The sequence below is a fragment of the Phocoena phocoena genome, chromosome 1 (assembly GCF_963924675.1).
Source record: "Phocoena phocoena chromosome 1, mPhoPho1.1, whole genome shotgun sequence".
In the NCBI taxonomy this organism is placed as follows: domain Eukaryota; kingdom Metazoa; phylum Chordata; class Mammalia; order Artiodactyla; family Phocoenidae; genus Phocoena; species Phocoena phocoena.
The window spans coordinates 74,047,913-74,073,775 of NC_089219.1; the positions used below are offsets into that span (position 1 = coordinate 74,047,913).

Consider the following 25,863-nt stretch of genomic DNA (forward strand, 5'->3'; position numbering starts at 1 on the left):
ACTAACACACCCCCTGGTAACTGATATGCAGTTATTGATCTGGCAAATGCTTTTTCTCCACCCCTGTCAATAAGGCCTACCAGAAACAGTTTGCTTTTGGTTTTCAAGGCCAGCAATACACCTTCATTGTCCTATCTCAGAGGTATATCAACTCTCTGGCAGTATGTCATCCTTTAGTTCACTGGGATCTTGATAGCTTTTCCCTTCCAAATGATATCACCTTGGTCCACGACATTGATGACATTATGCTGATTGAAACTAGTAAGCAAGAATTAGCAATTGCTCTAGAATTATTGGTAAGACATTAGTATGCCAGAGGGTGGGAAACAAATTTGATAAAAGTTCAGGAGTCTCCGATCTCACTGAAATTTCTAAGGGTTCAGTGGCGTGGGGCATGTCAAGACATTCTCTTCTAAGAGGAAGAAAAACTTGTTACATCTGGTTCTTCCCACAACCAAAAAAGAGTTACAAAGCCTAGTGGGCCTCTGGTTTTTGGAAGCAATATATTCCTCATTTGAATGTGTTACTCTGGCCCATTTACTGTGCGACCCAAAAAGCTGCTAGATCAGAGTCCTCTGAATGGGAAAAATATGGGGAGGTATTTGTGTATTTGTGTCCCATGTGAATGCTCGCTGTAGGATGACTTCAGCAGAGGAGGATTTTAGTAATCAGGTGAATAGGATGACTCATTCTGTGGCTATCAGTCAGCCTCTTTCCACAGCCACCCCTGCATCACCCAATGAGCTTATGAACAAGGTGGCCATGATGGCAGGGATAAAGGTTATGCGTGGGATCAGCAACATGGACTTCCACTCACTAAGGCTCACCTGGCTACAACCATTACTGAGTGCTCAATCTACCAGCAGCAGAGTCTAACACTGAGCCCTCAATATGGCACCATTCCCCAGGGTCATCAGTCAGCTCCCTGGTGGCAGGTTGATTACATTGGACTGCATCCGTCATTTTATTCTTATTGGCATAGATACTCTGGATACAGATCTGTCTTCCCTGCACATAACACGTCTGCCAAAATTACCATCCATAGACTTACAGAATGCCTTACCCACACAGCATTGCTTCTACTCAAGGAACTTACTTCATAGCAAAAGAAGAGTGGAAATGGGCCCATTCTCATGGAATTCACTGGTTTTATCATGATCCCCACCATCCTGAAGCAGCTAGTTTGATGGAACAGTGGAATGGCCTTTTGAAAACTCAGTTATGGCACAAGCTAGGTGGCAATACCTTGCAAGGCTGGGGCAAGGTTCTCCAGAAGACTGTGTATGCTCTGAATCAGCATCCAATATATGGTACTGTTTCTCCCATAGCTAGGATTTATAGATCCAGGAATCAAGGCACAGAAGTGGGAGTAATAATGGCACCACTCATTATTACCCCTAGTGACCCACTAGACAAAATTTGTGCCTCCTGTTCCCAGGACCTTGTGTTTTGCTGGCCTAGAGGTCTTAATTCCAAAGAAAGAAATGTTTTCACCAAGAGACACACAATAATTCCATTGAACTGAAAGCTAAGACTGCTGCCCAACATCCTTGGACTCCTTATGCTGCTGAATCAACAAGCAAAGAAGGGAGTTACTGTGCTGGCTGGTGTAACTGATCCTGACTACCAAGGGGAAATTGGACTGTAACTCCACAGTATAGGTAAGGAAGAGCATGTCTGGAATACAAGGGATCTCTTAAGATGTCTTTTAGTATTACCATGTCCTGTGATTAAGGTCAATGGAAAACTACAACAATCCAATCCAGGTAAGACTACTAACAGTCCAGACCCTTCAGGAAGGAAAGTTTAGGTCACTCCACTGGGTAAAGAACCATGAAATGCTGAGGTGCTTTCTGAAGACAATGGGAATACAGAATGGATAGTAGAAGAAAGTAGATGTAAATACCAACTATGACCATGTGACCAGTTAAAGAAATGAGGACTGTAGTTATTACGAGTATTCCTCCTTATTTTGTTATAAATATGTTTCTGCAAGTATGTATTTATCTATATATATACATATATATAAAGCAAGTATCTCTGTTTTTTTCCCTCTCTTATTCCCTTATCATGTAACATAAGATGCACTGACTTATTTTCACAGTATTTAAGTATTATTAATCTTACATCATAGTATTTAAGTTATGGGATATCAAGGATGAAAGTAAATATCACTTAAAGACATTAGCTCCTTTTCTGAGAAAGGGTTTTAGTGCATTTTCAGTTGTATGCAGAAAAGTTGTGTCATGTTAGGCGAAATTATGACCTTGAGTTGTCTTTACTTGGAGATTAAGTATAATTTAAGGAGGTGTGTATGGATGCCAAGTTGACAAAGGACGGACCTGTGATGCTTAATTTTATGTGTCAACTTGACTGGGCTAATGATTCTCAGGTAGTTGTTAAAACGTGATTCCTGGGGCTTCACTGGTGGCACAGTGGTTAAGAAGCTGCCTGCCAATGCAGGGGAAATGGGTTCAAGCCCTGGTCTGGGAAGATCCCACATGCCGTGGAGCAACTAAGCCCGTGTGTCACAACTACTGAGCCTGTGCTCTAGAGCCCACGTGCCAAAACTACGGAACCCCACGCTCCTAGAGCCCATGCTCCGAAACAAGAGAAGCCACCACAATGAGAAGCCTGTGCACCTCAACAAAAAGTAGCCCCCTCTCACCACAACTAGAGAAAGCTCATGTGCAGCAATGAAGACCCAACAGAGACAAAAATAAATAAATACAATTTTTAAAAAGAGAAGTGATTTCTGGTTATGTATGTGAAGGTGTTTCTAGATGAGATTAACATTTAAATTGGTAGACAGAGTAAGGAGATTGCCTTCCCCAACGTGGGTGGGCCTTATCCAATTTGTTGGAGGCCTGAATACAACAAAGGCAGGGTATGCGAAAATTTGCTCTAAGTACCTAACTGTATGAACTAGGACATCGGTCTTCCCCTGCTTTTGAACTGGGACCTATACCATGGCTGTCCAGGTATCAGGACTTTGAACTCAGAATGGAATGATAACCCCAGCTTTCCTGTGTTTCCAGCTTGTACACAGCAGATTGAGGAACTTCTCAGCCTCCATAATTATGTGAGCCAATTTATTATAATAAATCTTTTTATTTAAAAATGTATTATATTTGCGTGTGTGCATGCGCATGCCCAGTTTCTCTGGAGAATCTTGACTATTTGGGCCAATTTTCTTCAGGATCTAAATTGAGTCATTTTCGTTTTTGTTTTTTTTTTTTTAACATCTTTATTGGAGTATAATTGCTTGACAGTGTTTAGTTTCTGCTGTATAATAAAGTAAATCAGCTATTTGCATACGTATATCCCCATATCCCCTCCCTCTCGCTTCTCCCTCCCACCGTCTTTATCCCACCCCTCTAGGTGGTCGCAAAGCACAGAGCCGATCTCCCTGTGTTATGCAGCTGCTTCCCACTAGCTATCTATTTTACATTTGGTAGTGTACATATGTCAGTACTACTCTCTCACTTCGTCCCAGATGACCCTTCCCCCTCCCCGTGTCCTCAAGTCCATCCTCTATGTCTGTGTCTTTATTCCTGTCCTGCCCTTAGGTTCATCAGGACCGTTTTTTTTTAGATTCCATATATATGTGTTTGTATACTGTATTTGTTTTTCTCTTTCTGACTTCACTCAATATGACAGACTCTAGGTCCATCCACCTCACTACAAATAACTCAATTTCGTTTCTTTTCACAGTTGAGTAATATTCTAATGTATATATGTGCCACATGTTCTTTATCTTCTTTATCCACTCATCTGTCAATGGACACTGAGGTTGCTTCCATGTCCTGGCTGCTATAAATAGTGCTGCAATGAACTTTGTGGTACATGACTCTTTTTTTTTTTTTTTACATGACTCTTTTTGAATTATGGTTTTCTCAGGGTATATGCCCAGTAGTGGGCTTGCTGTGTCACATGGTAGTTCTATTTTTCGTTTTTTAAAGACCTTCCATACTGTAATCCATAGTGGCTGTATCAATTTACATTCCGACCAACAGAACAAGAGGGTTCCCTTTTCCCCACACCCTCTCCAGCATTTATTGTTTGTACATTTTTTGATGAAGGCTATTCTGACTGGTGTGAGGTCATACCTCATTGTGGTTTTGACTTGCATTTCTCTAATCATTAGTGATGTTGAGCATCTTTTCATGTGGTGGTTGGCAATCTGTATATTTTCTTTGGAGAAATGTCTATTTAGGTCTTCTGCCCACTTTTGGATTGGGTTGTTAGATTCTTTGATACTAAGCTGCATGACCTGCTTGTATATTTTGGAGATTAATCCTTTGTCAGCTGCTCCATTTGCAAATATTTTCTCCCATTCTGAGGGTTGTCTTTTCGCCATTTTTATGGTGTTCTTTGCTGTGCAAAAGCTCTTAAGTTTCATTAGGTCCCATTTGTTTATTTTTCTTTTTATTTCCATTTCTCTAGGAGGTGGGTCAAAAAGGATCTTGCTATGATTTATGTCATAGACTGTTCTGCCTGTGTTTTCCACTAAGAGTTTTATAGTGTCTGGCCTTATATTAAGGTATTTAATCCATTTTGAGGTTTTTTTTGTGTATGGTGTTAGGGAGTGTTCTAATTTCACACTTTTACATGTACCTGTCAAGTTTTCCCAGCACCACTTATTGAAGACTCTGTCTTTTTTCCACTGTATATTCTTGCATCCTTTATCAAAGATAAGGTGACCATAGGTGTGTGGGTTTATCTCTGGCCTTTCTATCCCATTCCATTGATCTATATTTCTGTTTTTGTGCCAGTATCATACTGTCTTGATTACTGTAGCTTTGTAGTATAGTCTGAAGTCAGGGAGCCTGATTCCTCCAGCTCCATTTTTCATTCTCAAGATTACTTTGGCTATTTGGTGCTTTTGTGTTTCCATAAAAATTGTGAAATTTTTTGTTCTACTTCTGTGAAAATTGCCAGTGGTAGTTTGATAGGGATTGCATTGAATCTGTTGATTGCTTTGGGTAGTATAGTCATTTTCACAATGTTGATTCTTCCAATCCAAGAACATGGTATATCTCTCCATCTATTTCTACCATCTTTAATTTCTTTCATCAGTGTCTTATAATTTTCTGCATACAGGTCTTTTGTCTCCTTAGGTAAGTTTATTCCTAGATATTTTATTCTTTTTGTTGCAATGGTAAATGGGAGTGTTTTCTTGATTTCACTTTCAGATTTTTCATCATTAGTGTACAGGAATGCCAGAGATTTCTGCGCATTAATTTTGTATCCTGCTACATTACCAATTTCATTGATTACCTCTAGTAGTTTTCTCGTAGCATCTTTAGGATTCTCTATGTACAGTATCATGTCTTATGCAAACAGTGACAGCTTTACTTCTTCGTTTCTGATTTGGATTCCTTTTATTTCTTTTTCTACTCTGATTGCTATGGCTAAAACTACCAAAACTATGTTGAATAATAGTGATGAGAGTGGGCAACCTTGACTTGTTCCTGATCTTAGTGGAAGTGGTTTCAGTTTTTCACCATTGAGGGCAATTTTGTCTGTAGGTTTGTCATATATGGCCTTTATTATGTTGAAGGAAGTTAACTCTATGCCTACATTCTGCAGGGTTTTTATCATAAATGGGTGTTGAATTTTGTCGAAAGCTTTCTCTGCATTTATTGAGATGAGCATATGGTTTTTCTCCTTCAATTTGTTAATATGGTGGATCACATTGATTGATTTGCATATATTGTAGAATCCTTAAATTCCTGGCATAAAGCCCATTTGATCATGGTGTATGATCCTTTTAATGTGCTGTTGGATTCTGTTTGCTAGTATTTTGTTGAGGATTTTTGCGTCTATGTTCATCAGTGATATTGGCCTGTAGTTTTCTTTCTTTGTGACATTTTTGTCTGGTTTTGGTATCAGGGTGATGGTGGCCTTTTAGAATGAGCTTGGGAGTGTTCCTCCCTCTGCTATATTTTGGAAGAGGTTGAGAAGGATAGGTGTTAGCTCTTCTCTAATTGTTTGATAGAATTCATCTGTGAAGCCATCTGGCCCTGGACTTTTGTTTGTTGGAAGAATTTTAATCACAGTTTCAATTTCAGTGCTTGTGATTTGTCTGTTCACATTTTCCATTTCTTCCTAGTTCAGTCTCAGAAGGTTGTGCATTTCTAAGAATTTGTCCATTTCTTCCAGGTTGTCCGTTTTATTGGCATAGAGTTGCTTATAGTAATCTCTCATGATCCTTTGTATTTCTGCAATGTCAGTTGTTACTTCTCCTTTTTCATTTCTAATTCTATTGATTTGAGTCTTCTCCCTTTTTTTCTTGATGAGTCTGGCTAATGGTTTATCAACTTTGTTTATCTTCTCAAAGAACGAGCTTTTTGTTTTATTGAATTTTGCTATTGTTTCCTTCAATTTTTTTTTCATTTATTTCTGATCTGATCTTTATGATTTCTTTCCTTCTGCTAACTTTGGGGTTTTATTTTCATCTTTCTTAATTGCTTTAGGTGTAAGGTTAGATTGTTTATTTGAGATCCTTCTTGTTTCTTAAGGAAGAATTTTATTGCTATAAACTTCCCTCTTAGAACTGCTTTTGCAGCATCCCATAGGTTTTGGGTCATCTTGATTTCATTGTCATTTGTTTCTAGGTATTTTTTTGATTTCCTCTTTGATTTTTCACTGATACCTTGGTTATTAAGTAGTGTACTGTTTAGCCTCCATGTGTTTCTATTTTTTACAGATCTTTTCCTGTAATTGATAGCTAGTCTCAGAGCGTTGTGGTGGGAAAAGATACTTGATACAATTTCAATTTTCTTAAATTTACCAAGGCTTGATTTATGCTCTATCCTGGAGAATGTTCCATGAGCACTTGAGAAGAAAGTGTATTCTCTTGCTTTTGTATGGAATGTCCTGTAATTATCAATTAAGTCCACCTTTTTAATGTATCATTTAAAGCTTGTGTTTCCTTATTTATTTTCATTTTGGATGATCTGTCCATTGGTGAAAGTGGGGTGTTAAAGTTCCCTACTATGATTGTGTTACTGTTGATTTCCCCTTTTATGGCTCTTAGTATTTGTCGTATGTATTGAGGTGTTCCTATGTTGGGTGCATAAATTTTACAATTGTTATATCTTCTTCTTGGATCAATCCCTTGATCATTATCTAGTGTCCTTCTTTGTGTCTTGTAATAGTCTTTATTTTAAAGTCTATTTTGTCTGACATGAGAATTGTTACTCCAGCTTTCTTTTGATATCCATTTGCATAGAATATCATTTTCCATCCCCTCATTTTCAGTCTGTATGTGTCCATAGATCTGAAGTGGGTCTCTTGTAGACAGCATATATATGGGTCTTGTTTTTGTGTCAATTCAGCCAGTCTATGTTTTTTTGTAGGAGCATTTAATCTATTTACATTTAAGGTAATTATCAATATGTATGTTCCTATTACCATTTTCTTAATTGTTTTGGGTTTGTTATCATAGGTCTTTTCCTTCTCTTGTATTTCCTGCCTAGAGAAGTTCCTTTAGCATTTGTTGTAAAGCTGCTTTGGTGGTGCTGAATTCTCTTAACTTTTGCTTGTCTGTAAAGGTTTTGATTTCTCCATGGAATCTGAATGAGATCCTTGCTGGGAACAGTAATCATGGTTGTAGGTTTTTCCCTTTCATCACTTTAAATATGTCCTGCCACTCCCTTCTGGCTTGCAGAGTTTCTGCTGAAAGATCAGCTGTTAACATTATGGGAATTCCCTTGTATGTTATTTGTTGATTTTCCTTTTAATATTTTCTTTTTGTATTTAATTTTTGATAGTTCGATTAATATTTGTCGTGGCATGTTTCTCCTTGGATTTATCCTGTATGGGACTCTCTGTGCTTCTTGGACTTGACTAAAATGGTAAAATCAAAGCTGTACAGACAAAATCACACACAGAAGCATACACATACACACTAGCAAAAAGAGAAAAAGGGAAAAAAAAATATACATATCTTTCCCCCCAAAATCCACCTCCTCAGTTTGGGATGATTCCTTGTCTATTCAGGTATTCCACAGATGCAGGGTACATCAAGTTGATTGCGGAGATTTAATCCTCTGCTCCTGAGGCTGCTGGGAGAGGTTTCCCTTTCTCTTCTTTGTTCGCACAGCTCCCAGGGTTCAGCTTTGGATTTGGCCCCACCTCTGCGTGTAGGTTGCCTGAGGGCATCTGTTCTTTGCTCAGACGGGATGGGGTTAAAGGAGCAGCTGCTTCGGGGGCTCTGGCTCACTAAGGCTGGTGGGAGGGCAGGGTACGGATGCGGGCAAGCTTGCGGCGGCAGAGTCCAGCATGACATTGCACCCGCCTGAGGCGCGCCGTGTGTTCTTCCGGGAAAGTTGTCCCTGGATCACGGGACCCTGGCAGTGGCGGGCTGCACTGGCTCCTGGGAGGGGAGGTGTGGAGAGTGACCTGTGCTTGCACACAGGCTTCTTGCAGCAGCAGCCTTAGTGTCTCATGCCTGTGTCTGGTGTCCACGCTGAGAGCTGCGGCTGGCGCCCGTCTCTGGAGCTCCTTTAAGTGGCGCTGTTAATTTCCTCCCCTCACGTACGAGGAAACAAAGAGGCAAGAAAAAGTCTCCTGCCTCTTCGGCAGCTCCAGACATTTTCCCGGACTCCCTCCCGGCTAGCTGTGGCGCACTAGCCCCCTTCAGGCTGTGTTCACGCAGCCAAACCCAGTCCTCTCCTTGGGATCTGAACGAAGCCCGAGCCTCAGCTCCCAGCCCCCGCCCGCCCTGGCGGGTGAGCAGACAAGCCTCTCGGGCTGGTGGGCACCGATCCTATGTGCAGGAATCTCTCCGCTTTGCCCTCTGCACGCCTGTTGCTGTGCTCTCCTCTGCTGCTCTGAAGCTTTCCCTCTCCGCCACTCGCAGTCTCAGCCCGCGAAGCAGCTTCCTAGTGTGTGGAAACCTTTCCTCCTTTCCAGCTCCCTCCCACAGGCGCAAGTCCTGTCCCTATTCTTTTGTCTCTGTTTTTTCTTTTTTCTTTTGCCCTACCCTGGTGCGTGGGGAGTTTCTTGCCTTTTGGGAGGTCGGAGGTCTTCTGCCAGCGTTCAGCAGGTGTTCTGTAGGAGTTGTTCCACATGTAGATGTATTTCTGATGTATTTGTGGAGAGGAAGGTGATCTCTGCATCTTACTCTTCCACCATCTTGAAACTCCTCACCCCTAGTTTGCCATCTTGACTCTGCCCCCCAAGTCGTTTTCAAATTCAAACTCCCATCTTGCTTTTCATTCCTCTAAATGATTTTCTCCTTATTTCTCCCTTTAGTAGGGTCTGGATACATAGGGACTTAAACCCTGAATCTACCAAATTCTAGCCATATGACCATAAATTTTCTGCATTTTATTGCCTCATCTTTAAAATAGAGATAATAACACCACCAATCTCGTAGGTTGTTACTAGAATTAAATTAGATAGGACACATGAATGCTAAAAACGGGTTCTAACACATAGTAAATTCTCAGTAAGTATTATCCATTATCACTGTAGTGGAAGAGGGGCTTCTTGTTCTCTTGATGCCCTCTGGTCCTTACTCGTCTCCCTTACTAATAATGTAGCTTGTTTGATGTCTGGGATTGAGTAGGACTGGATGATTACCCCAGGTATCACTCTGGCTCTCACAGGCTTGCTGATTCTTTGAGACTCAGCTGAATCCTCCATCTAGACCCCTTTTGGGGAGGTCTACCTGTAGCTTCTGCTACAGGGTTCCCTTGCCTCCTGCTGTAGTGACTGCCTTTAGATATACTGACTTTTTTTATTGTCATTTATTTTCTGTGCTTCCTCTAAGGGGCTAATACTGTACTCTGTATTTTGCCCTACTCAACATTTACCTTTTATAATATCTATGCTCTAGTCCTGCAGGCTCTAGCTTTGATGATCCAAGCCAAATCTTTTTAGAAATCAAAACAAACAACTTTCCTCTGAAGTGCTAGCCCTTGCAAATCAAAAGCTCTTTGGTTTCAGACTGTGTGCCTGCTTAGTGTTTTAAAAATTCCACTTAACATCTCTACAAATGTCTTTGTTGTAGACCTTTATCTGCTTTATCCTGAGGCAATGAATATTAGTCGAGTTGGTGGAGAATTTAGGGACAAAGAAAATAATTTCAAGGAATGAAGAAAAATTCCCAAATAACAGAAATGTGGTAAATATGATGAACTGATCTGACATGGAAGATACACCATGTACATGCTTTCAACACGTAGAAACACTGCAAAAAATATATTTTTAATTTTTTTAGTGAACTCAGAGTTAAGAAAAGGAAAATCCAAAGTGCCAGAAATAAGCAGGAAATCAGTTAGAATGGTGAGTAATAGCTTATAAGCTTATCAGAACTGAATATAGTCCTTAAAGGCAGAGAGCTGGAATTTTAATGTTTGTGTGAGGAGGCAAATCCAGGTCATGGGTGCCATGCATGGGTGACAACAGAGTTGAGGGAGCTACACAAAGCTGGGGGAAACTAACTATATACTGCCTTCTCTAAGGACTTCCCAGTGTTTTAGGGCAAAACAAAACAAACATTCATATGGAGCAGACATATGGAACCAAGTGAAAAACTCAGAAACAGATGCATGAATATATGGAACCTTGGTAAGTGACAAGGGGGAATAAGAAATCATTGGTGAAATGATGGATCTTTAAATAAATGTTGCCGAAAACAATTGCTAGTCACATGAAAAAATTCTATATTTACCTACTCCATATATTCAAAATATAGTAAATTCACTAAGGGAGAAAAACCCTTAAAATACTTGAAAGAAAACATGAAAATAACACGAGGTGTTTCTTAGGCTGAACACCTAAGGCTGAGGCTGAGGATTTTCGATTTTGTCCTGTAGGCTGAGGGAGACATTGGAGTGTTTCAAGCATAGGAATGACGTGACCCATACAGAAGACTGATGGACCTCAGAGATTGACAGTGGATTATTGTGAACTTAATCAGATGTTAGCTTCAACTGCAGCTCCTATTCCATATGAAGTTTGTTGCTGGTGCAAATGGACATATCCCTGCTGCCTTGCATGCAAGCTGTTCATCCAGCTTATGTTTTTATTCTCTAAACCTACTAGGAAAATGATCAGAAATAGTTTCTTTTTAACTACTAGGGCCAACAAGGTTCCTACCTCAAGGTTATAGCAATTCTTCAACCCATGCCAAGATCTGGTCCTCAAGGACCTTGACTGCCCCTGCATTCCATAGGATGTTACTATGGTCAATTTCGTTGACAATATCATGATGATTCGCCTGATATGCAGGAAGTAGAAACTCTTCTAGACATTTTGGTAAGATGCATGAATGTCTGGTGGTAAGAAATAAAGTCACAAGAGACTTCCTTGGTGGCACAGTGGTTAAGAATCCGCCTGCCAATGCAGGGGACATGGGTTTGAGCCCTGGTCCAGGAAGATCCCACGTGCCATGGAGCAATTAAGCCCGTGCACCAGAACTACTGAGCCTGTGCTCTAGAGCCCATGAGCCACAACTACTGAGCCCGCGAGCCACAACTACTGAAGTCCACATGCCTAGAGCCTGTGTTCCGCAACAAGAGAAGCCACCACAATGAAAGCCCACACATCGTAACAAAGAGTAGCCTCCACTTTCCACAACTAGAGAAAGCCTGAGCAGCAACGAAGACCCAATATGGCCAAAAATAAATTAAATAAATAAACTTATTTTAAAAAAAGAAATTAAGTCACAAAACCTCAGAGGCCTGACACCTCAGTAAATTTCTAGGGTTCCAATGTTCAAAGCACATTAAGCTACCCCTTCCAAAGGGGTAAAGAACAAATTGCTATCTCTGGCCCCTTTACTACTAATAAAGAAGCATAACAATTAGTGGGTCTCTTTGGATTTTGGAGGTAATACATATATTCATTTGGGTACGCTATTCTGAAGTATTTACTGTGTAATTGGAAAAGTTGCCTGTTTTGATAAAGTGTAGGAGAAATAAAGGCTCTGACATGGGCCAGGCTGCCATGCAAGCTGCTCTGCCACTTGGGTCATATGACCCAGCAGACATGATACTTAAAGTGTATGTGGCAGACAGGGATGCTGCATGGAGGCTTTGACAGGTGTCTATAAATGAGTTACAGGGCAGACATTTAAGATGTTTGAGCAAAGCTATGCCACTCTCAGCACATAACTATACTTCTAAGAAAGACCATCCAGTTTGTTACTGAGCCCTAGTAAAGACAGAATACTGACTTACCCTGGGCCATAAAGTAACATGCAACCTGAGCTGCCCATAATGAACTGAGTGTTGTCTAATCCACTAAGTCATAATATTGGGTATGCACAATTGTGCTCTATTGTAAAATAGAAGTGGTGTATATGAAGCTGGACTTGAGAAGGTCCTGTAGGTACAAATAAGTTGCGTGAGCAAGTAGCCCAGGTTTCCAAGGTCCCTCTTGTTGCTACAGTTCCTCCTTCTTATGGAGTGTTTTCCATTGCCAGTTAACTTAGGGAAAAAAGGGTTTAAGTTTACATTCGGTTCTGCGTGATATCTGACACCGCAAAAGTGAACTGTGTATGACTTAGCACTACAGTCCCACTCTGGAGTGGTCTTGAAGGGAAATCCTTCCAGTGGGCGGGACTTCAACCAATCTATCTGTTTTTTTTTAATTTTTCCTGGAATACCAAAGGTAGAAATCTACTCTAAGTCATGGACAAAAGCTAATAATTTGGCTGGATTGTCAGAGAATTGGTAGGAACACAGCTGGAAAACTGGTGACAAAGATATCTGGAGAAAAGGTCCATGGATAGTTGTTTCTGGAAGCAAAGATATTTGTGTCCCAGATAGATGTTTATCAAAGAACAAGCTCAACAGGAAGAGCTGTTAATTATCAAGTGAACAAGATGACCAATTCTACAGACATCAGTCAACCTCTTTCCCTAGCTACCTCATCCATGCCCAATGCAATCGTGACAAACTGTCCAAATGGACAGTTATTTGCTTAGCAATACAGACTTCTAATCACTAAGGCTGAGCTGGCTACGTAATCTACTAAACATATGGGACCATTCCGCAGGGAAATCAGAGAACCTTCTGACAGATTACATTGCCTATTTCTGTCATGGAAGATAGATCACTTTGTTCTCATTGTGATAGACACTTACTCTGGCTGTGGATTTGCTTTCCCTGCCTACAGTGCATCTGCCAAAGCCATCACCAGTGAACTTAGAAAATGTCTTATTCACCATCATTATATTCCACACAACATTTCTTCTCACCGAGGAGTTCACTTTAGAGCAAATGAAATGTGGCAATGGGCCACATCGAATCACCCTGAAGTAGCCAGCCTGATAGAATGGTGGGATAGCCTTTTGAAGACTCAGTTAAAAGGACAACACCTTGCAAGGCTTGGGTAATGATCTGTAGGATGCAGTGTATATTCTAAATCAGTGACCAGTATATGATGCTCCTCCTCCCATTTCCAAGAATTTGTACGTCTGGGAATAACTGGTTGAAATGGGAATGTTTCTTCTCAGTATTGCCTCTAATCAGGGCCAGAATTAAGATGAGATGAGTGAAGCACTCACTGATGGTGCAAAATTTAACTAGGTGCCGAAAATGTAGTAATCAGTGTCAACAATATTTTAATGTAATATTTTAAAATCAAAATTAATACAAAAATCATGATAAATGATAACACAAAAATTTTAAAAATAACATCTTTGTTTGCCTTATGACTGTTATGATGCAAAGGGAGCAGCCATTTCCCATCAGATTAGAGTTCCTAGTCCATAAGGTCATCACACCCCTACGAGGCAGATTTACAAGGTTGAGAAGGGTATCCGAACAGATTAGACAACCTGGGGCTACGTATATAGTCACGTTTTAAAATTTTTTTAATTGTTGCATATTTTTCTTTTTTACACAGGCACTTCCCTTTGTGATACTCTATGAAAAGTTTTGCTTCCTGTGTCCATGACTTTGGGCTCTCCTGGTCTAGCGTTCCTAGTTCTTAAGGATGGCATATCTCCATCCAGACACAGCAATAGTTCCATTAAAGTAGAAGTTGAGATTGCTACCTGCCTGTTTGGGGTTTATTAAACCTGTGAATCAACAAAGAAGAGAGTTAAATGTATTACTGGAGTGATTGATCCTAACTATCAAGGGTTCACTGATAGTATACAATGAGGTAAGGAAGAGCATGTCTGGAATGCAGGAGATCACTGCGAGCAACTCAAAAAACTTTCATGTACTGTGATATAAGTCAAAGGAAAAAAAATACTGATACATACTACAATATGGATGATCCCCAAAAATATTATGCTACTTAAAAGAAGCCAAATGCAAAAGATCACATACTGTACAATTTCATTTATATGAAATGTCCAGAGAAGGCAAATCTACAGAGTCAGAAAGTAGATTAGTTGCTTCCTGGCTGTGAGGGTGGTAATGGGGATTATTTTCCAAGGAACACAAGGGATCTCTTTGGGATGATGGAAATGTTCTAAAACTGAAGAGTGATGATGGTTAAACAAATCTGAAAATTTACTCAAAATCACTGAACTGTGTTAAATGAGTGAAAATTATAGACATGTAATTAAACTTCAACAAAGCTTTTTAAAAATAATTCAGTGGAAAACTACAACAACCCAATATAGGCAGGGCTCCTAATGACTCACACCCCTCAGGAATGAAAATTTGAGTCACCCAGCAAAGAAGGAACCATGAGCTGCCAAGCTACTTACTGAGAGCAAATAGGTAGCAAAAGGAGATGCTACACAGCTACAACTACATGACTAGTTGTAGAAAGAAACAGTATAACAATTATGAGTATTTGGTCCTTGAGTTTGATATGAATATGTTTGTGTATATAGTAACCAATCTTTCCCCCTCATCCATTTCTCTCTTATCTAACATAGGATGTGTTAATAATAGTCTGATATCTTAGAATTTAAGTTATCAACTATCAAAAGCATATGTGATTCAGCTAGAAGAGAAATGTACATTATCTATAAAAATATATACGGGGAATTTGTATCCTCTTTGGAGAGAGAGTTTGCATGATTTTTGGTTATGTAAGAGATATTTGCATCATGTTAGATTGATGCTTGATTTTGCTGTCATCTGTACTTGACCATGAAGTAGAGTTCAAGTAGAGTTTTAAAGAAGTGTGTACAAATACCAAGTTGACAGGAGGTGAACTGTGATGGCTTTTAACTGTTTCAGCCTGGCCAAGCTGGGTTGTTTCCCATAATTCCCTTTCCTGTGTAGTCCCATGTTAGGGTTGGTCACGAAGAAATTTCCTCGAAATTTATATGGCAGAAACATTTTAAAGCTGCCGTTTTTGTGTTCTAAAATTTGGTGTAGGGTGACAGGCAGGATGGCAGCTCACACTTGTTGTTGCTGATCTTCTAGTTAACCTTGTTGTGTGGGATACCACCGGGGCTCACAGCTTCTCCAGCTCCCCGCAAATCTCTTCTTAGTGTCCAGGGCTAGGTATATATGAAACTCCATGGTAAAGAACACCAGCTTCTCCAGTAGGTCCCTCACACCACTGAGGTTCCAGGTATCCTCATGGAATCCAGTTTGTTTTCATGGGTTCCCTTCATCATTGCAAGATGTAGCTTGTCCTTGCTCCCCACTTCCCCCTACCCCACCCCCAACATTCTCATCCATCTCTCTTCAACTGCCAGCCCAGCTAACCTATAGTGACCTTTGCCCTAACACCAGGTACAAAGGCCACCTAGTCTGCCATAGATTTCTTGACTAGCTTCTGCATTTGTGTAAGGTCCATATGATCTACATAATAAATTCCTTATTCTATGTAACTCATAGTGGCTTTTCTTCTCTGAATGAACCTGGCTGATACAGAAACCATAGCAACAATGCTGGCAAAATGTAACCAACATTTTTATTTAGCATTTACTTTGCATCATATACTATGCTAAGTACGTTGCGTGATTTATCCCATTTTAATCTTTTCAGCAATATCATAAAATAGGCACTAATTTCTCCCATTTTATGATGAGGGAAATGAGGGTTAGACAGTTGACGGAATAGAAATGCAGAGCATCTGATCCAGCACAAAGACTGGCCTTTAAAGCAGTGTCTGTGTCTTTGTCTCCAGAGTTCCTGCTCTAAACCTATGCTCCACTCATCTGAACATTTCTCTCGTCATTTTCTCCTTTTTAGTAGACTTGAATTACTTCTGAAATTTCCAGAACTAGACATAGCCTATGATTGTGTGCCTTTAAAGACTTATTTTGAAGAATACTTTACCTAGCCTTCCAGATATTATCAAGCTTCTTTAGGTCCTGGCCCACGGCTACCCCATGGTCATCCGTCTGCTACCCCAGAAATGTAGTTGTTCCAAAATACCATCTTAAAAGGATGCATGAACTAAAAATTCATGAACCTGACCTCATTCTCTTTATCTCATAAAATATTTTTATACAGTTACTGAGTCTATGGAGAAAATTATACATAATGCCCTTTCTAAAGACAGAATGCTTTTCTCTAATTGAATTATAATGTTCCAGATATGTTGGTATATTCACACTTTTCCTTGCCTTGGTATTGCTAGAGAAACAGATTTATTCAGATCCTCTTATTTAAAGTCCAGAAATTGTTATTTTTCTATTTTTCCCAATTATTTTGGCCACTTTCATTCTCTAAAGATAAAAATTGAAACTTTTGGTAGTTTTAGAAGAACAAGAAAAATTATACAAGTTACTTACATGCTCTGTCAACTTATTTCTCTAAAACTAGAAAAAAATGAACTTAGAATTCAGAAATTAGACCTAGAGAGTCCAAGAAATCACAAAACTCCCACTGTGGATCATCTTTCTTATAAACATTATGTGTCTTTAATTGAAGAGAACTCTTGAGCTTGTTAAGCCCAAAGAATATATGAATTTTATTTCATTCAGAAACTATTTTTCATCATTAAAGCAAAGCCTTTGAGAGTATTATGAAAATGCGTGTTGTTATAAATTAGCTAATGTGATACTGCAAAGGAAACTTCAAATACATTTTGTCCTAGTTAACTTTAACCAGTATCTACATTAACTAAAGCCAAAACCCAAAACTTTCTTGCCCTTATAATTGTCCTCAAAACCTAGTATCACACACACACGTGCGCACACACTCACACATTCCGTGGAGGATGACTAAATCAATCTTCATTCTTATTTTTAAGCTTCAGAGAAAAGGTTATTTAAAAAGTACACCAGGGGACGGGCAGGGAAGGTGGCAGAAGAGTAAGACACGGAGATGAGCTTCCTCCCCACAGATACACCAGAAATACATCTACACGTGGAACAACTCCTACAGAACACCTACTGAACGCTGGCAGAAGACCTCAGACCTCCCAAAAGGCAAGAAACTCCCCCACGTACCTGGGTAGGGCAAAAGAAAAAAGAATAAACAGAGACAAAAGGGTAGGGACGGGACCTGCACCAGTGGGAGGGAGCTGTGAAGGAGGAAAGGATTCCACACACTAGAAGCCCCTTCGCGGGTGGAGACTGCGGGTGGCGGAGGGGGAAAGCTTTGGAGCCCTGGAGGAGAGCACAGCCACAGGGGTGCAGAGGGCAAAGCGGAGAGATTTCCGCACAGAGGATCGGTGCCAACCGGCACTCACCAGCCCGAGAGGCTTGTCTGCTCCCCCGCCAGGGCGGGCGGGGGCTGGGAGCTGAGGCTCGGGCTTCGGTCTGAGCGCAGGGAGAGGACTGGGGTTGGCGGCGTGAACACAGCCCGAAGTGGCTAGTGTGCGACAACTAGCCGGAAGGCAGTCCGGGAAAAGGTCTGGACGTGCTGAAGAGGCAAAAGACATTTTCTTCCCTCTTTGTTCCTGGTGCGTGAGGAGAGGGGATTAAGAGCGCTGCTTCAAGGAGCTCCAGAGATGGGCGCGAGCCACAGCTAAAAGCGCGGATCCCAGAGACGGGCATGAGACGCTGAGGCTGCTGCTGCCGCCACCAAGAAGCCTGGGTGCAAGCACGGGTCACTATCCACAACCCCCTTCTGGGGAGCCTGTGCAGCCCGCCACTGCCAGGGTCCCGTGATCCACGGGCAACTTCCCCAGGAGAACGCACGGCGCGCCTCAGGCTGGTGCAATGTCTCGCTGGCCTCTGCTGCCGCAGGCTCGCCCCACATCTGCACCCCTCCCTCCCCCCGGCCTGAGTGAGCCAGAGTCCCTGAAGCAGCTGCTCCTTTAACCCCGTTGTGTCTGAGCGAAGAACAGACGCCCTCCGGCGACCTACACACAGAGGCGGGGCCAAATCCAAAGCTGAGCCCCGGGAGCTGTGAGAACAAAGAAGAGGAAGGGAAATCTCTCCCAGCAGCTTCAGAAACAGCAGATTAAAGCTCCACAATCAACTTGATGTACCCTGCATCTGTGGAATACCTGAACAGACAACGAATCATCCCAAACTGAGTAGGTGGACTTTGAGAGCAAGATTTATTTTTTTTTCCCCTTTTCCTCTTTTTGTGAGTGTGTATGTGTATGCTTCTGTGTGAGATTTTGCCTGTGTATCTTTGCTTCCACCATTTGTCCTAGGGTTCTATCCGTCCGTTTTGTTTGTTTCTTTAAAAAATTTTTTTTCTTAATAATTATTTTTTATTTTAATAACTTTATTTTATTTTATCTTACTTTATTTTATTTTATCTTCTTTCTTTCTTTCCTTCCTTCCCTGCTTCCTTCCTTCCTTCTGTCCTTCCTTCCTTCCTTCCTCCCTTCCTCCCTCTCTCCCTCCCTCCCTCCCTCCATCCCTTCTTTCTTTCTTTCTTTCTTTCCTTCTTTCTTTCTTTTTTTCTTCCTTCCTTCCTTCTTTTCTTTCTTTCTATTTTTTCCCCTTTTATTCTGAGCCGTGTGGATGAAAGGCTCTGGGTGCTGCAGCTAGGAGTCAGTGCTGTGTCTCTGAGGTGGGAGAGCCAACTTCAGGACACTGGTCCACAAGAGACCTCCCAGCTCCACATAATATCAAATGGCAAAAATCTCCCAGAGATCTCCATCTCAACACCAAGACCCAGCTTCACTCAACGACGAGCAAGCTACAGTGCTGGACACCCTATGCCAAACAACTACAAGACAGGAACACAACCCCACCCATTAGCAGAGAGGCTGCCTAAAATCATAATAAGTCCACAGACACCCCAAAGCACACCACCAGACGTGGACCTGCCCACCAGAAAGACAAGATCCAGCCTCATCCACCAGAACACAGGCACTAGTCCCCTCCACCAGGAAGCCTACACAACCCACTGAAACAACTTTAGCCACTGGGGACAGACACCAAAACAACGGGAACTACGAACCTGCAGCCTGCAAAAAGGAGACCCCAAACACAGTAAGTTGAGCAAAATGAGAAGATAGAAAAACACACAGCAGATGAAGGAGCAAGATAAAAACCCACCAGACCTAACAAATGAAGAGGAAATAGGCTGTCTACCAGAAAAAGAATTCAGAATAATGATAGTAAAGATGATCCAAAATCTTGGAAATAGAATATAGAAAATGCAAGAAACATTTAACAAGGACCTAGAGGAACTAAAGATGAAACAAGCAATGATGAACAACACAATAAATGAAATTAAAAATACTCTAGATGGGATCAATAGCAGAATAACTGAGGCAGAAGAATGGATAAGTGACCGGGAAGATAAAAGAGTGGAAATAACTACTGCAGAGCAGAATAAAGAAAAAAGAATGAAAAGAATTGAGGACGGTCTCAGAGACCTCTGGAACAACATTAAACGTGCCAACGTTTGAATTATAGGGGTTCCAGAAGAAGAAGAGAAAAAGAAAGGGTCTGAGAAAATATTTGAAGAGATTATAGGTGAAAACTTCCCTAATATGGGAAAGGAAATAGTTAATCAAGTCCAGGAAGCACAGAGAGTGCCATACAGGATAAATCCAAGGAGAAACATGCCAAGACACATATTAATCAAGCTGTCAAAAATTAAATACAAGTAAAACATATTAAAAGCAGCAAGGGAAAAACAACAAATAACATACAAGGGAATCCCCATAAGGTTAACAGCTGATCTTTTAGAAGAAACCCTGCAAGCCAGAAGGGACTGGCAGGACATATTTAAAGTGATGAAGGAGAAAAACCTACAACCAAGATTACTCTACCCAGCAAAGATCTCATTCAGATTTAATGGAGAAATTAAAACCTTTATAGACAAGCAAAAGCTGAGAGAGTTCAGCATCACCAAACCAGCTTTACAACAAATGCTAAAGGAACTTCTCTAGGCAAGAAACACAAGAGAATGAAAAAACCTACAATAACAAACCCCAAAAAATTAAGAAAATGGGAATAGGAACATACATACCGATAATTACCATAAATGTAAATGGAATAAGTGCTCCCACCAAAAGACACAGACTGGCTGAATGGATACAGAAACAAGACCCATATACATGCTGTCTACAAGAGACCCAGTTCAGACCTAGAAACACATACAGACTGAAAGTAAGGGGATGGAAAAGGATATTCCATGCAAATGGATATCAAAAGAAAGCTGGAGTAACAATTCTCATATCAGACAAAATAGACTTTAAAATAAAGACTATTACAAGAGAAAAAGAAGGACACTACATAGTGATCAAGGGATTGATCCAAGAAGATGTAACAATTGTAAATATTTATGCACCCAACATAGGAGCACCTCAATACATAAAGCAAATACTAACAGCCATAAAAGGTGAAATCAACAGTAACACATTCATAGTAGGGGACATTAACACCCCACTTTCACCAATGGACAGATCATCCAAAATCAAAATAAATAAGGAAACACAACCTTTAAATGATACATAAGATATATGTAAGCCCATACATAAGATGGACTTAATTTTTATTTATAGAACATTCCATCCAAAAACAACAGAATACACATTTTTCTCAAGTGCTCATGGAACATTATGCAGGATAGATCATATCTTGGGTCGCAAATCAAGCCTTGGTAAATTTAAGAAAATTGAAATTGCATCAAGTATCTTTTCTGACCACAATGCTATGAGACTAGATATCAATTACAGGAAAATATCTGTAAAAAATAGAAACACATGGAGGCTAAACAATACACTACTTAGTAACGAAGTGATCACTGAAGAAATCAAACAGAAAATTTAAAAAATACCTAGAAATAAATGACAATGGAGACACGATGACCCAAAACCTATGGGATGCAGCAAAAGCAGTTCTAAGAGGGAAGTTTATAGCAATACAATCCTACCTTAAGAAACAGGAAACATCTCAAATAAACAACCTAACCTTGCACCTAAAGCAATTAGAGAAAGAAGAACAAAAAACTCCAAAGTTAGCAGAAGGAAAGAAATCATAAAACTCAGATCAGAAATAAATTTTAAAAAATGAAGGAAACGATAGCAAAGATCAATAAAACTAAAAGCTGGTTTTTTGAGGAGATAAACAAAATTGATAAACCATTAGCCAGACTCATCAAGAAAAAAAGGAGAAAATTCAAGTCAATAGAAATGAAAAAGGAGAAGTAACAACTGACACTGCAGAAATACAAAGGATCGTGAGAGATTACTACAAGCAACTCTATGGCAATAAAATGGAAAACCTGGAAGAAATGGACAAATTCTTAGAAATGCACAACCTGCCAAGACTGAATCAGGAAGAAATAGAGAATATGAACAGACCAATCACAAGCACTGAAATTGAAACTGTGATTAAAAATCTTCCAACAAACAAAAGCCCCAGACCACATGGCTTCACAGGTGAATTCTATCAAACAATTAGAGAAGAACTAACACCTATCCTTCTCAAAATCTTCCAAAATAGAGCAGAGGGCCACCATCACCCTGATACCAAAAGCAGACAAGGATATCACAAAGAAAGAAAACTACAGGCCAATATCACTGATGAACATAGATGCAAAAATCCTCAACAAACTACGAGCAAACGGAATCCAACAGCACATTAAAAGGATCATACACCATGATCAAGTGGGGTTTATTCCAGAAATGCAAGGATTCTTTATATACGCAAATCAATCAACGTGATCCACCATATTAACAAATTGAAGGAGAAAAACCATATGATCATCTCAATAGATGCAGAGAAAGCTTTCGACAAAATTCAACACCCATTTATGATAAAAACCCTGCAGAAAGTAGGCATAAAGGGAACTTTCCTCAACATAATAAAGGCTATATATGACAAACCACAGCCAACATCATCCTCAATGGTGAAAAACTGAAAGCATTTCCACTAAGATCAGGAACAAGACAAGGTTGCCCACTCTCACCACTCTTATTCAACATAGTTTTGGAAGTTTTAGCCATGGCAATCAGAGAAGAAAAGGAAATAAAAGGAATCCAAATCGGAAAAGAAGAAGTAAAGCTGTCACTGTTTGCAGATGATATGATACTATACATAGAGAATCCTAAAGATGCTACCAGAAAACTACTAGAGCTAATCAATGAATTTCATAAAGTAGCAGGATACAAAATTAATGCACAGATATCTCTGGCATTCCTATACACTAATAATGAAAAATCTGAAATTGAAATCAAGAAAACACTCCTATTTACCATTGCAACAAAAACAATAAAATATCTAGGAATAAACCTACCTAAGGAGACAAAAGACTTCTATGCAGAAAAATATAAGACACTGATGAAAGAAATTAAAGATGATAGAAATAGATGGAGAGATATACCATGTCCTTGGATTGGAAGAGTCAACATTGCGAAACTGACTCTACTGCCCAAAGCAATCTACAGATTCAATGCAATCCCTATCAAACTATCACTGACATTTTTCACAGAACTAGAACAAAAAATTTTCACAATTTGTATGGAAACAGAAAAGACCCCGAATAGCCAAAGCAATCTTGAGAATGAAAAACGGAGCTGGAGGAATCAGGCTCCCTGACTTCAGACTATACTACAAAGCTACAGTAATCAAGACAGTATGGTACTGGCACAGAAAGAGAAATATAGATCAATGGAACAGGATAGAAAGCCCAGAGACAAACCCACGCACATATGGTCACCTTATCTTTGATAAAGGAGGCAGGAATGTACAGGTGAATGTACACCTCTTCAATAAGTGGTGCTGGGAAAACTGGACAGGTACATGTAAAAGTATGAGATTAGATCACTCCCTAACACCACACACAAAAATAAGCTCAAAATGGATTAAAGACCTAAATGTAAGGCCAGAAACTATCAAACTCTTAGAGGAAAACATAGGCAGAACACTCTATGACATAAATCACAGCAAGATCCTTTTTGACCCACCTCCTAGAGAAATGGAAATAAAAACAAAAATAAACAAATGGGACCGAATGAAACTTCAAAGCTTTTGCACAGCAAAGGAAACCATAAACAAGATGAAAAGAGAACCCTCAGAATGGGGGAAAATATTTGGAAGTGAAGCAACTGACAAGTGATTAATCTCTAAAATTTACAAGCAGCTCATGCAGCTCAATAACAAAAAAACAAACAACCTAATCCAAAAATGGGCAGACCTGAATGGACATTTCTCCAAAGAAGATACACAGACTGCCAGCAAACACATGAAAGGATGCTCAACATCATTAATCATTAGAGAAATGCAAATCAAAACTACAATGAGATATCATCTCACACCGGTCAGAATGGCCATCATCAAAAAATCTAGAAACAATAAATGGTGGAGAGGGTGTGGAGAAAAGGGAACAGTCTTGCGCTGCTGGTGGGAATGTGAATTGGTACAGCTACTATGGAGAACAGTATTGAGGTTCCTTAATAAACTACAAATAGAACTACCATATGACCCAGCAATCCCACTACTGGGCATATACCCTGAGAAAACCATAATTAAAAAAAGAGTCATGTACCAATATGTTCATTGCAGCTCTATTTACAATAGCCCGGAGATGGAAACAACCTAAGCACCCATCATCGGATGAATGGATAAAGATGTGGCACGTATATACAATGGAATATTACTCAGCCATAAAAAGAAACGAAATTGAGCTATTTGTAATGATATGGATGGACCTAGAGTCTCTCATACAGAATGAAGTAAGTCAGAAAGAGAAAGACAAATACCGTATGCTAACACATATATATGGAATTTAAGGGAAAAAAAATGTCATGAAGAGCCTAGGGGTAAGACAGGAATAAAGACCCAGACCTACTAGAGAATGGACTTGAGGATATGGGGAGGGGGAAGGGTAAGCTGTGACAAAGCGAGAGACTGGCATGGACATATATACATATATACATATACACTACCAAACGTAAAATAGATAGCTATTGAGAAGCAGCCGCATAGCACAGGGAGATCAGCTGGGTGCTTTGTGACCACCTAGAGGGGTGGGATAGGGAGGGTGGGAGGGAGGGAGATGCAAGAGGGAAGAGATATGGGAACATATGTATATGTATAACTGATGTATAACTGATTCACTTTGTTATAAAGCAGAAACCAACACACCATTGTAAAGCAATTATACTCCAATAAAGATGTAAAAAAAAATGTACACCAGGGCATAAGTTCAAGAAAGACATTATATTGATTGTTCACCATCATATTATGTGTGTTCCCCCACTGAGACTATTTACGAGGCTTCTCAGTTCATCAGAACTGCAGTACTAATCAAAAGAAATAGGGCTTCCCTGGTGCTGCAGTGGTTGGGGGTCTGCCTGCTGATGCAGGGGACGCGGGTTCGTGCCCCGGTCCGGGAGGATCCCACATGCCGTGGAGTGGCTGGGTCCATGGGCCATGGCCGCTGAGCCTGCGCATCCAGAGCCTGTGCTCCACAACGGGAGAGGCCTCAACAGTGAGAGGCCCGTGTACCGCAAAAAAAAAAAAAAAAAGAAATAGATACATGGGATTAAATCAACTACAAATGTTTCTTGGTGTTTCTGATTTACTTTACTAAATTGGAAGCCTCAGAAAGATAGTACAGTCTCTGGACCAAGCTAACCTGCCAATTATAGTATGAATCATATTCCTAAAGGAGAAGCTTTATCATTGTATTCCCCTTTTCAGATGCCGTAAAAAGCTCTCCAAATACCAGTTCACGTCAATTAAAATACCTAATAAAAGCCTTATAGGCCCTCTAGAATTGAATCCCACACATCTTACTTTCTTCTGTATTCTAGCCTATGTTTTGCACTCCAGTCCCAGATATGTTTGCTTATCAACTCTGCAGGCTGTTCCCACCACTGAAAGTTCTCCCCTAACCTCACCCCCTTATATAACCATGTACCCAGTCATTTCAAAAACATCACTCTTGAATCTTCTTCTCTGTGGTGCACCAAAGACTAATATTCCTGTGCAAATGAGGCTATGGAGTTTGAAGTTGTTTTTATAATCAGAGAGAAAAATAGTAGAGGTAATTAAGCAAGGGAGTAACATAATATGCTTATAAATTTCCTGTCTTTACTGTAGTGGCATGACAAGTAAAAGACATTTTTGAGAAAAGTGATTTAAATTCTGAGCTAAAGTAAATAAATAAGAATTTGGTCTAAGACCGTAAGAAAAGATCGTTTAAGCAATCTTACTGGGAATGTAAGGCAAACTCTGTATTTAACTATATTACCAATTTTCTTATTATGGCTGGTTATTTCTTAATATAATATCTACTAACATTCTAGCAGTATTTATCAAAGTAAAGTTTTGACTGAATCACAATGAAAGTATTGAAAGAGGAGTCAGTGGAATAGTATTGGCATGAGAATTTAATCTCAGTAAGTTCCCTGGATGAGTAATATATATCAAGGTTAGGTGTAGGTCTTTGGAAGGTTTATATTCTTCTAAAAAATGTACTATTTGCCTTTTCTTGTCCCTATTCTACTTGGCAGGTGTCATGCTGGTCCTGATCCAGCCTCTTTTGAGGAAGTATTCTTCAACAAAAAAGACATTACTCCATCGTTAAGGTCAGTACTTGCCTCCTCTTG

At 40.1% G+C, this 25,863-nt stretch overlaps 1 pseudogene; it reads left to right on the forward strand.

The window, feature by feature from the left end:
* Nucleotides 1-579: 579 nt before the first annotated feature.
* Nucleotides 580-1,948, forward strand: LOC136131369 (uncharacterized; annotated as a pseudogene).
* Nucleotides 1,949-25,863: the final 23,915 nt, after the last annotated feature.